Consider the following 16,711-nt stretch of genomic DNA (forward strand, 5'->3'; position numbering starts at 1 on the left):
AGATGGATGCAGAGTGAAAGCTTTGAGTAACGAAGACTACAAGCAGACTTTCAGTGTCAAGCAAGAAAAGACAAGGAAAGAATGTCAACAAATAGTTAAAACGAAGTTTTTCCAGTGGTAATAGATATTGAGAAAAGCAAGAGCAAGTACATAGATAACTATGAACTGTGGTTTTGGATACCTTTACTAAGTTTCCATGGATTGCAAGAAAAACCAACCAGTTATTCCTGGCCCAAATAAAGATTGATTGCTTACTTGAAGCAATGAACAACAAGCAAACACTCACATACTTTGGGACGGGCATGAGTAGTTGATGAACTAGGTGGTGGTGAGAATATGCTTGGCAAAGTTGCATGTAGTAGAAAAAGGGAAAGATAATGGATAAGGTGGATGAATAACTGCACCATTCATGGAAAGCTAGATTATCATTGGACACAGGCTGAGAAGATGAGTATTTGTCCACATACGTGCCAACTTTTAGGTCTGATCCAATGGCACCAAATTAAACAAAAAATCAAAAAGGCACATATTCTAGTATTTTGCTTAACAGAAAATCAAAATAAAATCTAGTCAAAGCTGATTGTGAGTAGAAGCCATGGTTACACAGTACTTTGGATTCATTTTAGAATAAGTGTTTTGGAACACTCAGGAACATGAATGCAATTCATTAAAGCAGCCATGAATGTTTTCAAGATCATGGAAACAGATGTGGCTGCATTAATGAGCCACTGTCAGGCATTCATTCTTCTGAATCAAATCTGAAGCATTTCACAGCCCTATTTAAATTATGCAAATAGGTAATATAATTAACATTGAGATAACAATGACTTTAGAAAATGTCTTTTGAAATGAAAATAAATTGTTAAGCTAGAAGATAGTATCTTCCTGACTCTTGGTTTGCACAATGTGAGTTATTTATCCCTGCATACTAGAAAGGAGAAAAATGCAATAGGAGCTGCTCACAAATTTAGTGCAAAAAGCAGACTTTTGTTTTTGGGCCATCAGGACACAGTCAGAAATATACAATGTCCATTCTGTTCATTTCTCATTTAGCTGTGCTACAGGTAAGCCTTCCCTAATTTGGCATCTTCTGGGAAAATACAGTTGTTGTTGTTGTTGTTTTTTGACAAATACTGATTTGGTAAGAAACCAAATACCGGTCTGGTCTTAATTTAAATATGCAGGTCAGTGTGTGTGTGTGTGTGTGTGTGTCTCTCTCTCTCTGTGTATAGTTTTCACTCACTCCTAGAACTGGAAAAAAAAAATGCACAATCCATCATGGCATTAAACTCCTCCAACTTCTCTTTTGAACTTTTTGAAAAGGAATCTTTGCGGCTCATAAACTCTACCATCAAGAGCTACAGCAAAAAGCGTAATTTTTCACAGGATAGAGATGTAATTGTTCTTAGAAGCTCTCACTTGCTCATTCTCATGGGGAGACAAACTCTCCCCAGAAGCGGATCTCGACTTCTGTATTGTCATAACTTAGATGTAGGCTGTTTCTGTTCTATCTCACTGGAGCTTTCATTAGCTGCTTTCTGCCCTGCTAGCTGTTCCACTTAAACCTGGCGTTGTCACACCATCAGCACAACCCAGACACATCCAGCAGAGCAAGGCATCTGGATACCTGCCCAGAACCTGCTTAACTATTCCTTCTCTAAGGAACATATTGACATTATAATTCAGTTGGTGTTTGGGGAGCAATATTTCTCCACTATCCTCATCCATAAATCAAGAGAGACTCTCAAGGTCCCCACAACATAGTTCCCCACAGATGTGTGGACAAAACACTTCTCAAAACTCTCTCGGAAAGGAACAGCCGCAGCTCCACTGGGGACTTCGGGCTGTTATAACTGAAGAATCCACACCTATTTTGAAGACGTAGCTTGGGTTAATGCTGTAATATTAGCATGCTCAGTTACCTGTGAGAAAGCCGCTCTGGACTTTATTATTCCAAAGTATGAAATATTATACCTACTATGGAACATATTTTGGAATAGGCCTTAAAGAACTGCAATGTAAATTACATTCACTTCCCGTTGAGGTTAATACTGGACCCTAAATTATTTAAGGATAGAATGCTTACAGCAGCATAAAAAGAATGAAGGCAGGTGCTTCGGAGCCAGAGTACAGAGGACCCCCTGGCGTCTACCTTCTTGCCTACTCCTTGGTCCATGTCTTCGACAATTCTGATTCTGCAGGGCCAGCTGTAGCATCTGGGCCACAAAAGTCTGGATAATCGCTAGATGACAGCAAAGAGAGTTCTCTATTTCTCTTTGTTTTCACAAAATAATTTTATTGCAATTTTTAAAAAGAAATATAGAGGAAATGCAGAGAATACCCCCCTCCAGTAATAAACACAGTTCAACACAATTAGTTCATAAATAATTTCAGAATAACGTTGTAATGTATATAAGTAGATGCATGGGTAAATATTTTCAGTTAAAGACGTCAACGTTATCTTGATTATATCCCAGAACCAAGAAATCTTGGTTATATCATGCTGAGAGACTGGAAAAGTACTATTACCCCAAATATCAGAGTGTGTAAATGATCAATTTTTAAAAAGGCTATTTTTTTCTACTAATCAAAAAATGACACCATAGCTTTTGGCACAGATCTCGTACCTTACAAGTATAGATAATTTTTGTGCGCAATTTGATACATTGCTATTCAATGATTCAACAAATATATGGTATATCCAGGTGATTTATATCAACCTGGTATGTTAAGTCTCTAGGGTTTTTTTTCCCTATCTGCTTATTTTGTCTGTTTTTATTTCATCTAGTATTATATTACTTCATAAGTAATTTTTGCTTCCATGTCTGGTAGTCACCTGGATTTCTGCAGCCTATGCCTAGGGCTCCAATAACAGAGTGGGTAATGGAACAAAGGCAGCAAGTGAGGGAAAACCTGCAATTGTTATTACCTGCCCCTCCACAGCTGTTCTCAAGTCAGCTGTTGCTTCAGCATGCACAGCTCCAGCAGATGCCTGGGAGGCCATGACACCTTCCCAGTGATCACTATTGGCTACTCTCTTCCTCTGTGTTTGTACAAGAGAGAAAAAAGCAGGCACACCAAAACTGGGATGCAAGCAGAGACATTTCTCACTCTGCTTTGGGGCCAGAATTCTACCTCACAGAAGTTTAATTTGTGAGTAAGCCCCACTGAAATACATAGGAGGAGTAGACATGTAAGATTCTACTGTGGCCAATGTGGGACTTACTTCTGAGTAAACCAGTACAGGACTGGACTGCAGTCCTATAAAACCTTATCCAGAACACTAGTCGATTGGACACCATTGCATTACGCCATACAAAGGATTTGGCTGATTTTGGTTTAATGTGTTGAATGAGCCCAGCCATTGTAGTTTATGAATTATTATTTACAGCTTAGCATGATGCTTGTTGCTTATTCAACCATGGTTTAGCAAACAGTGACTTACTGCAACATGTGAACTAGGTCACTGATTACATTGGGGCTTTCCAATCAATATGCACAGGGTAGGATTAAATGTTTGCAATGCTACAGACTCCCACTTGAGCATAGGCCATACTGAATATAGCCAATATTCCTATAGATGCATAGGACTGAGTGTACAGCTACTAAGGCTCTAACCACTGGGTGGTAGGCTGCAAAGGAAAACAACAGTGAGGCAAACTAGCCAACCACATCTTGGTATATTGTGTAAATCCAGCCTATATGATTAATTAATTTCAGTGTGTCCATCTAGTTCAATGACAACCCCCCAAATGGGATAATCATGTTACTCATCTGAGCAAACCATGGTTAAGTTACAGGAAAATGTATTGTGAGAACACAAGCACCATTTCGGTCCTACACAGAAGGAAATTAGTGAGCTTTTCAGAGCCAGTGTATGAACAAACTACCCAGAAGTCTTGAGATAGCTATTCCACAGTCAGCTTTTGCTCCAAATAATGCTTAGAACAACTGGATCTGACATGAAAATCCAGGAGACTTTAGATGGGAATATTGTTTTTGCTGCCATCTACTGGTAATCTAGATTTTTGCACCCCAGATCTGTTACTCTTAGAGCCTGTTCAGTGGTTAGATCTGCACTGGTACAGAAGTAAATGGCCTTTGTCCTAAATAATTTTATGCAAGAGGAGGGTGGCCCTTGTTCTCTTACATGGGGGAAACAGGAGGAGGAGGAAGAAAAAAAAATCCTCCTTTGAACACTGAATTTGTCCTTTTAAAAGTCTGTTGAAACAAATGAAGTTAGGATTCAAAGAACACCTTAAACCCACCTGCTTTATTGTTTTCTTGTTCCACTTCTCTGCAATATCGTGTTCTTTCTCCAGGTGGGTTTTTAAGTCAGATCTGCTCTGTTTTATTCATATTTTACTTTGTGGAGCTCAACTGTAATGTTATTTGTTTCACAACCCCACATCAGAATCAAGAGGCAATCAATAATAAATGACAAGCGCATTTGTGACACCCGAACCTCCGGTGGGCTAGAAGAAAAGGTTTAGCCAGGACACTAGCACTATCTAACCACAGCTATCCAGCAGCACGCTCCATTGACACCCAGGGATTTTCTCCCAGGTAAAGCGCGCGTAGGATCGCCTTCTTAAAATGGTCAGCTTTGAAAGCGCCGCAGAAACGCCAACGTGTGAATAAAATGAAGGAAGGATAAAAAAACCCCGCAAATTATACAAAAGAAGGAAAGTCTGTTTCTCTCGGTACTCACCTTCCTCGGTGCCTCTTTCCCGCCCTTAGCTAAACTGCAAGGGTGTCTTTTGGAGGCAGAAAGTAATCCCCTCTCTTTCCCCCCTCCCCCTAAGTACAGCCGCGGTGATCCGCCAATATCCAGGAATCGACTAGGGAAAACCACCGTGCAGGAAACGACGGATGCCCCAAAGCCACAATCAATAACCGCAATGCCGCCGCCGCCGCCCCCTCCTCCCATCTGCTGGCTCGGGTGTGCAGATGGCGGAACCGGGCGAGGGGTAACCGCTGCGCCCCAGGAGCTCGCGCCGCTCGTTATGATTAATTGATTGCCAGTCGCTAGGCGACCCGCGCCGGGACTTAGAGCACCCCCACCGCGCGCGCGCCCGAGAGCAACACGACTAGCACAAGCAGCAGCAGTCGCCTGCTCGGCCACTAAACAGAAAAGGAGGCGAAAGCCCCCGAATGCAAGCAACGCCTGGGGGAGGGAGTGAAATCGCTTGCGCTGCCCGCCACAATAACGCCCGCATCATTTCGACGCAGGGCTGAGGTGCAAGGAAAAAGAAGGGCAAGGTTTGCGGGGGGGGGGGGCATACCAAGGGTGGGGGGTCCACGCCTCGGAGATTTCCGCTGCTGCAACAGAAAGGGGGGGTCTGAAGGAAAAGTAACCCTACCCCAGCCCTTGCCGCTTACTCACCCCTCTGTCAGCCACCACAGCGCCACCCCACCGCCGTCTCAGGAGCCCGCCTCGCCGAGGTTTCTCCCGGCAGCGACGAGAGCCCGGTGGCGCGGCCGCAATGTGGGTCACCCGCAGGTTTCAAGGAGGAAAAAACGGCCGCCCCGCAGACAACAGTCGCCGCGCCGGGGCAAGGTGAGGCGCAATCGCTGCCAGCAGCCTGGAGGACGGGAGCCGCGCGCTCGTCCCGCCGCCTGCCGACGAGCACGGAGAAGTGCGAGGCGAGAGAGGAGCGTGGAGGGTGCCTGGGGAGCAAGTGTCGTCCCTGCCCGTATGTGAAGTCACCCGGCTTAGGGTTAGGTTAACTGAGTAAACAGTGTTAGCCAAGGAGAAGCCGGTTGTGCGAACGCAGCCTTTGCCGACCTGATTCTGACAAGAACCAGAGTTTGGGCTTCTGTGCTTGGATGCTTCTCAGTCCCAAAGAAATTTCCCGCTGCCTAGAAAACAGCTTGCCTGGGAAATGAGCTGTAGTTTGGCCTTCTCCTTCACAAGATAGTTATCTAGGCACCAGATATTTTAAGCCTAAAGGCTGAATAGCAAGTTCCCAAGCAGCCTAGATGGATTCCCGAGGATTACATTGAAAATTCCTGCTCAAGGAAGTGCCCTTTTCATGTTAAATGTATTTCTTTACATGATACAAACTTGCCCTGTTGGGTTTATATTCCTTTCCCTGAGTAAATTTCTTTCAAAACGCCCCTTTAGTCAAGGGTAAGGGGCCATCTGTAGTCTGTAACGGGATAAAGGTTTTATTTCCACAAGGAATCTTAACATGGCAGACTTGCCACTGAACATGCAAAGGTAAAAGCCATGATGAAATTCACACATGGGGCTGAGCTGGAGGCACCATGTGAATTGTTTTACTTATTTATTAAAAATGCTGGTGCAGTTATCAAAACTCTAAATGACTCACAGCATCAACATAATGCACAATAAAGCAGTAAGCATGCAAAGCATACTATCTAATGAATTATGGCACAATTAAACAATCATAATATTCTGATCATAAAACCACAGAACATGAATCATGAGAACTTCAGAGCTCCTTACATATCCAGATCTCTTTCAATGGTCTTTGAATGCCCTTTGAAAGAACCAGATCTTCAAGAAAATTTCTGAATTCCAGTAGTAAGGGTAAGGAGCATATATCCAGTGGAGCTTGCTGTGTGGGCCCAGTTAGGTTCAGTATCTATCTATCTATCTATCTATCTATCTATCTATCTATCTATCTATCTATCTATCTATCAATCACATTTGTCACCGCCCATTTCCTCCGACCTGAGGGACTCTGGGCGGTTTACAATATAAAACAATAAATATATAATTACATTTCAATATAAAACACACTATAAAACAATTTCACAGAGCTACCAAATATAGTAAAACCCAGATGGCTGTGGTCTCATTCAGTCATTGTGTAGGAGGGGCACTTCAAGGCACTAGCTGTTGACTGTTCTCCTCCCTGCCCCAAGCCTGGTGGCAGAGCCAGGTCTTCAAATTCCTCTGGAAGGCCAGGAGCGATGAGGCTAACCTCACCTCCGGGGGCAAGATGTTCCAAAGGGCGGGTGCTACTGCAGAGAAGGCCCGCCTCCTGGACCCCGCCAGACGGAATTCTCTTGTTGACGGGGTCCATACCATGCCGTCTCTGCATGAGCGGGTGGGACGGGCTGATGAAGCGGGGAAGAGGCGGTCCCTCAAGTAACCCGGTCCCATGCCATGTAGGGCTTTAAAGGTGATAACCAACACCTTGAATTGGACCCAGAAGCAGACTGGTATCCAATGCAGCTCGCGTAGCAAAGGTGTTATGTGTGCCCTTCTTGGGGCACCAAAAATAGCCCGCGTGGCCACATTCTGGACCAGCTGAAGCTTCCAGATACTCTTCAAGGGTAGCCCCATGTAGAGTGCATTGCAATAGTCTATATGGGAGATAACAAGGGCATGAGTGACTGTATGGTGTGTGAACACAGTGAAGGCTTAATGCAAAGTGTGAACCCTGCCACTGAATCCAACATTTTGTTCCTGCAGCAGTGAACACGAGCACATTAGTATTCTTCTGCTGAGAGATCTAGCTTAGGTGCACACATTGTGCTAAGCCATAATGAGGTTTGTTTTACTTGGGCATAGTGCTGTCTGTGTGGCTTATCAAGGCTTATAACTTTGCATATTGTGTGGCCAACCCAGTTGTCCTATTCCACAAGTCATGGTTAAGTTTAACGCAGTGCAGTGTGTGAATGCCAGCTTAGCCTCCTCAAAATGGTGCTTGTCTCATATGCCTACTGTTTTCTTTTTAGTTGGGAAATGTCATTCTGGTCTTAAGAATCAACAAGCCTTTTTTCCCCATTGCAGTGTTTAAGTAGGCATGCCCCAGTCTTCTAAGTGCTCCATTTATTTTTGCAGGGCTTCTGCCAACAGATCAGTTCAAGGACTAGGCAACCAATTTAGCACCTTAGAGGAATAAGCAACCAGGGACTGCTTACATTCTTAATTAAACTTGTAAGTATGGCCCTTAAATGCCACCTTGGCCTATAGCCAGAAGATACATTGCTTCAATCAATGGGAGCTATGCCAAATGCCATTTAGGCTTTCAGTATATTCAGCATTTTGCAGTGCCTTAATGAGACTCACACATGCTGTTTCCAAAAAAGTCACCCTTGCAACACAGGATAGGAAGGGCTTTCATTGAAACCACCACTACTTGTCACACCCATGATGTTGTCTGTTGTGGCCTCTGTGAAATTGCTGACCTCTCATTGCAACAAGGAGTAAGCTACTAAGAGGAAAACACTAGTAATAAATGTTGTTGTGTTAGTTCAAACACAATGTTTCTTGGAGTTTCCAGAGAGGTGCCTGTGTTAGTCTTTTGCAGCAAAAACGAAGTAAACCTAAGCAAAAATGTATCAATTACTCCTTGTGTTACCATAAAGCTCTTTACTGTTGTTCTTTTGAAGAGACTCTGCAGGTGAATTTTGCTACAAAGTGAAGGATGTAAGGCAGAATTGCATGAGAACCTGAACCCCTTTTTCCAATCCCTGGAGCTTTCTCTAATAGAGTTACCCAAAACCAACAAGATGATTTGAGATGAGAACTATAGTGTAAGTCCTAAAATAGCTTTCCTTTTTTTAAAATTTAAGAAAACAAAAAGAAAAAAGCGGAACATCCTAGTCTCATCCATTTTGCACCATCACCTCGCTCTCTGTGGTCCTCACCTTCCCCAAAAATGTACCAAGCATGTTGCCCATCTCTTTGTGAAGAGAAGGGCCAGCCCTAACATTTGACTAAGTGAGGAAGTTCCTTAGGGTAACAGATGGTAGGACATAGAGAAGGTATGCAAAGTGTTGAAAGAAAAAGGCATGTTAAGCTATAGGTTCTGATTTGCTACCTGCTGCCCTCAGGATGTCAGCCTTTTGATGTTGGCTGGATCAAGAAACAGACACCACTGGGATTGCAGGAATGGTATTTTATTTCGAAAGAGCCTCTAAAAGAATCTTAAAAGGACAACTCAGTCAAGGTGGAGCTGTTCTGAGCCTCTTTCTCATGCTTTCTACTTTCCCATGATTGAATAATTGTTTTCCCTATCCCATCTCCTTCTCAAGACCAGAGGTAAATTCCTCTAGGCAGGTGTAATGGAGGATACTGCCCTTTTGCTAGTGTTGAAGTAAAATTCAGTCACTAGTTTGACTAGTTTTTACACATGGAATTGGGGGAACTCATGAGTTTCTTTTTTCAGAAATGCACGATGGTGAGCTGGACCTAAATGTCCTTACAAGTTCTTACTTCATTATACTTTTTAATATAACAGAAGGGGGTTATTTTGTAAAAACTGGAGAATACTCTTTTTTTATAAGAATTTTATTAAATTTCAAACAAAGGTAAAAGCTACAGAAAAATAAAAAACCACAAAGAAGAAAAAAACTAAAAAGATGTGAGAACACAAAAGAAATGTTTTTTTTTTTGAAAAAGTTACAGAGAGAGGTGACTTCTGGCTTTTAAAAGCAAGAATATACAACAATTTTCCATAATCAATCCCTTACTCTATATTTAACCAAAGTCACATTATTTCTATAAATCATACCATTGTTGCATTATAAAAAAATCACTAAATACAATTGCTCCTTCCCCTTATATTAAAAGAAAAAAAAGGATATATATATATAGATATAGATATCCTAATGAACTTCCCCCCCAAGATAACATTTATTTGATTATTTCCTTCCTACTACTATTCTATACATTCCTGTCTGCTATAATAAAGATCAAACTAAATAATCTATAAATTGTCTACTATTATACTTAATAATATAACAATTTTAACAATCTTAATCATGTCAAATCCAAAACCAAACATCATTCTTTTTTTTTGTTATTATACCTTAATAATCTTAATCCAAATAGTTAAAGATAAATGAAGTCAGCCAAACCCTTAAAGCAATCCAGATAAATATTCTTAAACCCTTATCCCACTTCAAAATAAACCAAAGCATTTACATATCTCCACATTACGCATTGAGCTTTTTTCTTAAAGAAATCAAACAGCCCAACTGCCTCCCTCAAAAACTCTGACTTCTCTTCAAAAGAACTCCCATACGTATTAACCCCTTCTTTTCCAAGGCACATCAGAAAAGCCATTTCACATACAGCTTGCAACTCAATCTGTCCCTTTAATTTCTTCAACTCCACTATCCAATCTTCCTCCAGCATCTCAGCAAAGGTCAAAGAAACATTCCTGATGTTGTTAAACTCCTCAGTTTCTTCAAGTTCATCCACGACATCCCCAACCAGAGGAAACACTTCAAAGCTCACACTTTCCACAATATCCTGAATGCCCTGCACAAAAACTTGGTAAGAATCAGAAAGAATCTGCTTAATATCTTGATGGAAGCCAGAGAGAGTCTGCTTCAAATCCTCCATCTCATGCTGTAGATTATGGCACCCCCTAGAAGCTTAATCAGGGAAAGTCAAAGAAATAAAAGAGTCTGAAAGTTGTTTACATGAAGTGAGAGTGAATAGCAGACTGTTCTCAAGGGAAAGCTGAAGGTTCCGATCAGCCGATTCAGTATGTAGGAAAATGGTAATTTCTTCAAATCCAGTACAAAAACAATAACAGGGAGAGAATTATTTATTCTCAATCCTCCTTAATATTTGGATGGGAAACAAGCCAAAACTTAAAAAGAATTTTTAAAAATTAACTACAGATGTAACAATAAGCACCAAGAGAACCCACTTTTCTGCTGTAAAAAGCCTCTCTTAGGGTACATAAACTTAAAAAAATATAAATTGGGTGATTTAGAAATGGGGTGGCTGGTCTTAGTGTCCCTTTAAGGCTACAGTGCAGCTTGGAAATGGTGATGTCCCAGCCTCCCGGCAGCTCTTACCAGACGAGCGCAAACACTGTTTGTGATCCTCTGGTTACAAGTTGTTATTCCAGAGGATGGATGGGATGATTCAGGGTGTTTTCTTTGTCCGTGAAAGCACTCCTGGGCTTCAGGAAAAACCTGCCTGAGCCCAAAAAGCCTGCCGTGTTGTCAGTTCTGCCTGTGGAGCCCGTGGGCACAGCTGTTCAGTCCATCATGTTCCCCACCGGAAGTCAAAACTGGAGAATACTCTTAATAATTATATTTAATTTTAATTACATTTAAAATAAACAAGATCAAATTTCCTTACCCAGTAGAGTGCAATATGCCATTTAAAGGCCAAGAATGTCCATAAGCTTAGAAAAGTTGCACATCTCAATTTTACTCCATAAAAAGGATCATCTCTTGATTTTTCTTCTTTTGTGGGTATTAAACATGAACTAGCTCATTTAGTTAAGCCTTCTGAAGATTTATATTTAAGAAATATGGCTACTCCCTCCCTTGCAATGAATGCTTTTGCATTTTTTTGTCTGAGCAGAGACCTGGGACATAATGGCCTGTTGCATACAAACCCGCCCAGAAGTGTCCAGGGGATGGGTCAAAATGGGCAAGATGGCATCTGTGGCTGGAGTAGGCAAGAGGTTCCCCCCCCCCCCGGGTGTTATACACATAAAAAGGGGTGGTACTTCAATTGCATGGTTGTACCTGCCATTTTGACTTTTTGACCCCCTTCCTGCACACACCCCTGGGTGTCATGATGCGAGTCCAGCCTTGCATTATGATGCTGCATTTAACACCATCCTCATTTTGACCCCAGTGGATGCTATTTGATCTACCTGCAAAGCATCAGACAGCTTTTAAAAGAATACAAGGTTATCAAAAGGAAGGGGTGAGTTTTGCTCTCCCTAAGGATCAGAAGTAAGCAAATTGGTTGAATGTTTACAGCATTGCAAGCTTTACTTGAACCCACACTGCTCATTGTTATTTCACTGAAACAGGTTAACATCTCCTTCCAAGTACTGTTTGACTTCATATTTCCATGCATTTTTATTCATACACTTTTTAGCTTGTATACTAAAATAATACAATTTAAAGGATAATGTTTGAGATCCAACTCAGAAGTGGTGTCAGCATTCATGACAATTTTTAATAAACTGTTTAACTGTCAGATATCATTTCCATACAAAAGTCTTAGAGAAAATACTCTGTGTATTGTCTGTTAAGCTGACCACTTGTCTTTCTTTCCTTTCATTTTTTCCCAAAAGGCTCTGAGCATTGAAACCCTCAGTTTGAATAATGCGGAACAGGATATTTGCACAGTTAGAAGACGAAGCTGAAGTAAGATGAGACTTTGAAGGTTGGACGCTAGAGGGAACCAGAAGGAACTAAAGATTACAATTAAAGGAGAAGAACACTTAAATTTGGCTTACTAATACAGAATGAAGCAAAATATTTTAACATTGGACATATTGAAGGATATTATTGAACAATGGACCCAGAAGTTAATTTTAAAAGTGTCTGCCTTTATAGATAGATTGTGTTTAAAAGATGTTACGGATGAGGAACAAGTTTTACCTGACAAGATCAAGAATTAGTTGAGAGTGGATTTACAAACGACAAGCTACAAAATGACATGGAAAAAGATGTTACACATATAAAAGAAACTGGCTGCTGCCTTAACAATTAAAAAGGATATACAAATAACAAACCAAGAGAGTGACCTGGATAATTTTCCTATATTGGATTTACAAAAGAGGCTTGTTAAATATTCTTTTTTAATATTCTGAGAGGCATAGAGGAGAGGGCAAATCATTCATGTGAACTTCCCCAACCTTTGCACTACATCTTAAATGAATGTGATTTTTTTTTATCCTCCTTGTTTACTGTTGGAGACCATGGCCCAGTAAACAGGAGTTTGTGGGGAATTTTATTCATTTGTTTGCTTATCTAATGGTATTTATTGGCCACCCAAATCCATATGAACTCTGGGCAGTGAACAACAATTCAATATATGATAAAATTAAAACAATACATAATAATAATGAATTACTCACTGTGGTGGCCAAAATATCACTAAAGGCTGAAAGTGCTCTGGAACACTACTACTTTAATTTGCTTCCAGAAAGCAAAAAAGATCGGAGCTATGCACGTTTCTGAGGATAAGTTGTTCCCTAGAGTAGAAGCCACTAAACCATTGGTTTAATTGTGATTTATTGACTAAATCATACTTTGTTGCTAAACATGCTATTTTTTTTTGAAAAAACACACATTATGGCTTATTTTATTTGTTTATTTATAAAAGGCAACATTTTTCTACCCTGCCTTTATTATTTTTAGAAATAACTGAAGGTGGTGAACATACCTAATACTCCTTCCTCCTCCTATTTTCCCCACAACAACCACCCTGTGAGGTGAGTTGGGCTGAGAGAGAGCAACTGGCCCAAGGTCACCCAGCTGGTTTTAATGCCTAAGGCGGGACTAGAACTCTCATACTATGCCTGATTGGCACTTGGGCTGAGAGAGAGTGACTAGCCAAGGTCACCCAGCCGGCTTTCATGCCTAAGGCGGGACTAGAACTCTCAGTCTCCTGGTTTCTAGCCTGGTGCCTTAACACCTAGACCAAACTGGCTCTTACCATCTTAATATGATGTGTGATATTTAAATATGTAAATCTTGTTATACATTTAGCATTTCTATCAGACACGTCCCTGAATTCAGATGGCATAGAGAAATATATATATGTCATTCATATACTTAACTCCCAGATTATCTCTTACAGTGCTTTTTATAGATGTCAGGTAGAGCTTAAGTGTTGTACTGTAACAAGCTCACAGACAAAGAGAGATTATTATACATTTTTGTGCGTAAGAGATACATAGTGCTAATTCAAGTTCATGCACATATAGGCACAGTCATATACATACAAGGGATAGGATTTATTACTGAGTAAGCTTGGAAGGCTCCAGAGTGCAGGAAATATGTGGGCTGCACTGTTAATTTATAGAGCATGAATGAAAATTCAGAAAGGAGATTGAATCAGGGAGGGTCTTCTATGACTGGTATGGAATTGGCAAAGCAAATAATGAACAGTACATAGATACTTGAAGTTAAATAATCTCTTTGGGTAATCAGCTGTAGTGTCAGATTTTCAAATCATTTCAAGCTTTGTAGCTTTATGCTGGTGTTCTCTTATTGGAAGGAATGGAATTCGTTTGTAGGTTTGACAACATCAGACTTAGAGTGGAAATAGGTCTGAACCACTCTGAATTCTTTTACACTTCTATATAAACTTCCCTCCCTCCCTCCCTCCCTCCCTCCTTCCTTCCTTTCTTCCTATGCTTGCCCATGATGTTACTGAATTAGCCATTTCCTTGAGATTACACAATCCACACTGAAGCATCAACTCCAGTGATTGGGCTTACACAACACACTGAACTATAAGCTAGATCATTTTTATGTGAATCCAGCCACATATCTCTAGCTTTCCATTACAATAGTATGTTTTATGTCAGTCACTCACAACCTTGCCTTGGGAGAGCTTCTGCCTTAATAAATTTAGATATAAACTGTAACACATCTACTTCTTTAGTAATATGCTCAATTGATCTCAAAGGAACTTAGTTTTGAGTAGATTCTTAGCCCTGAAATTCTTTGTTGTTACCATATGAAACTGTTCTTGTCAGAGGTCTGAAGTGAAAACTGGTAGATGTTGTTTAATATTAGGCTAAAGCAGTGGTTCTTAACCAAGGACATATGGCCCCCTGGGGGCCCTAGGATATTTCAAGGGGGCCACAGGTGAAAACATGTAACAGGGGCCATAGGAGTGCTTCAAGGAGGCCACAGAAAAGCAAAGTGTATTATACTGCAAATAGTGTCTTCTTGATGCCAGAAAACGCATCAGTTAATGTCCCATGTCTGTATCCTGGATGGGAGGAGGGCACAGGAGAAAAACAAGGTTGGAAGGGGGGCCCAGGTTGAGAAACACTGGGCTAAAGAATGTAAATTATTTGTTCTTCTTTACCATGAGAGAATGTGACACCTTGTTTGTATGACTAAACTTTTCTAGGTGAGAGACTTCCACAGAATGCCATAGTTACATAATCTTGAAATGTGAAAGACAGCAAAAGCAAATGTAGACTGACAATGAAAATGCAAAATCAGGTGCTTCGTTAGAATGGAAATCACTGGTATCATTCTTTCTGGTATCCATTTTTCTTTTAGTGTCATCTCTGGTTATGAGCTTTCATACAGTTGAAGCAATGTTACAGGATGCATTTGTGCCCATAGCAGATTAGACATTAGACAACCAAGTTTCTAGCCTACATAGATAAGGATCCAAATCTAAACCCCAAGAAACTAGAAAGAGCAATATAAAATATTAATGCAAGTACATTCCTAATAGACACAATTTCTTTTTAGTACATTATTTCATATTTTCAGCTTGCAAAATATGGGATTTTTTAAATAAAGAATCCTCTCTATTTTGATAATAGTTTGTTTTTTTACCATGCACAATATAAAAATGTAAATGTAGATTACACATAGAATAAACTTGCATATAGTTCAGGATCTGTCTAGTTTTCTTCCTAAAGAGTGAGAATTCCCTGGTTCTGTGGAGCTTTACAATGGAGAATTGGTCTTTCCTTCCTTCCTTCCTTCCTTCCTTCCTTCCTTCCTTCCTTCCTTCCTTCCTTCCTTCCTTCCTGGAAGCAGAAGTATAGTTTAAATTTAGGTCACTGCATATTTATTAGACCTGCTTTCTGCCTGGTACATAACTCTACCCAATAAACATTCTGTACCTTCCCATAATTTACGTAATCCTGTAATTTACATATCCCCCCAAGTAGTTCTGAGATCCACTGATTTTAATGAGCTGTACCTGGCATTTGCTTACTGTTGCCATTTAAATCAGTGGGCTTAAAATACATAATTTGAGGTGAACCGTGCAGGGAATTTAACTGTAGTTCCAATCAAATTGTTTGTTTTAATGCAAAGTTTTAATGAGGAAGAACATCTATCTCAGGTGGATGTCAGATGTTGCGAACATTGCTGTCTTATGCACATTTACAGATAGGCTGTGTTTGTACAAATTCTAGACTAGGCTAAAGCAGATCTGGAAGATTTTGTGGTTCATAGAAAAAGGGGTCTTGAACCCTCTTGAGTTTAAAATTCAGTAATATCCCCATATTGTTTGTTTATTCTTCGGATCATAGTTTTCCTTTCCTGCATAGTTCAATCTTCCTTAAAATGTCATGCCCAGAACTACTCGCTGCATTTTTGACGGGGTCTGAACAATGCAAGATATAGTTGAGTTCTGCAAATTATTTCTTCTTTGGAGCCGCAATTCTATTAATGCAGCCTAAAATTAAACTTTCCTTTTTAGCAGGGATATCACACTTTTGACACATATTAGCTTGTGATTAACTGCAGTTCCAAGACTTCCTTCACAGCAAGGCAGGATAGCACCATCCTGCACCTATACGTTTGATTTTTTCCCTCCCAGATGAAGAACTTCACATTTATATATGCTAATTTCATTGTTATTTTTCATCCTAGTTTTCTGATTTCTATCAGGATGACTCATAGCTCACTTGAGTTTTTGCTTACCTGACACAGATCTATAGGTCTGAGCTATCTGTCTATACTTTGAGTCCTGGTCCTCTTTTTACCTCTGGTCACCTATGGCACTGCCAAGTTTATTCACTTAGATTTCTGAGCAGGAATGAGTATTTTTAACACACAGTGTAATTCGTCCTTCCTTTCTATGACTTCTGTTTCTTTTGAACAACTGTTACCTTTCTGTTGCCATATTCCAGCGGTAGAAGTATCTCACCAGTTCTGTTACAGCTTTTAAACTTAATTTGCTTTTCTGTATTAAGAATTCAGATTCATTTTGTTTCTTTACCATATTCTCCGCAGTAGTCAACAGACAGTGAAA

Source organism: Candoia aspera, chromosome 5 (assembly GCF_035149785.1).
Source record: "Candoia aspera isolate rCanAsp1 chromosome 5, rCanAsp1.hap2, whole genome shotgun sequence".
Taxonomy (NCBI): Eukaryota; Metazoa; Chordata; class Lepidosauria; order Squamata; family Boidae; genus Candoia; species Candoia aspera.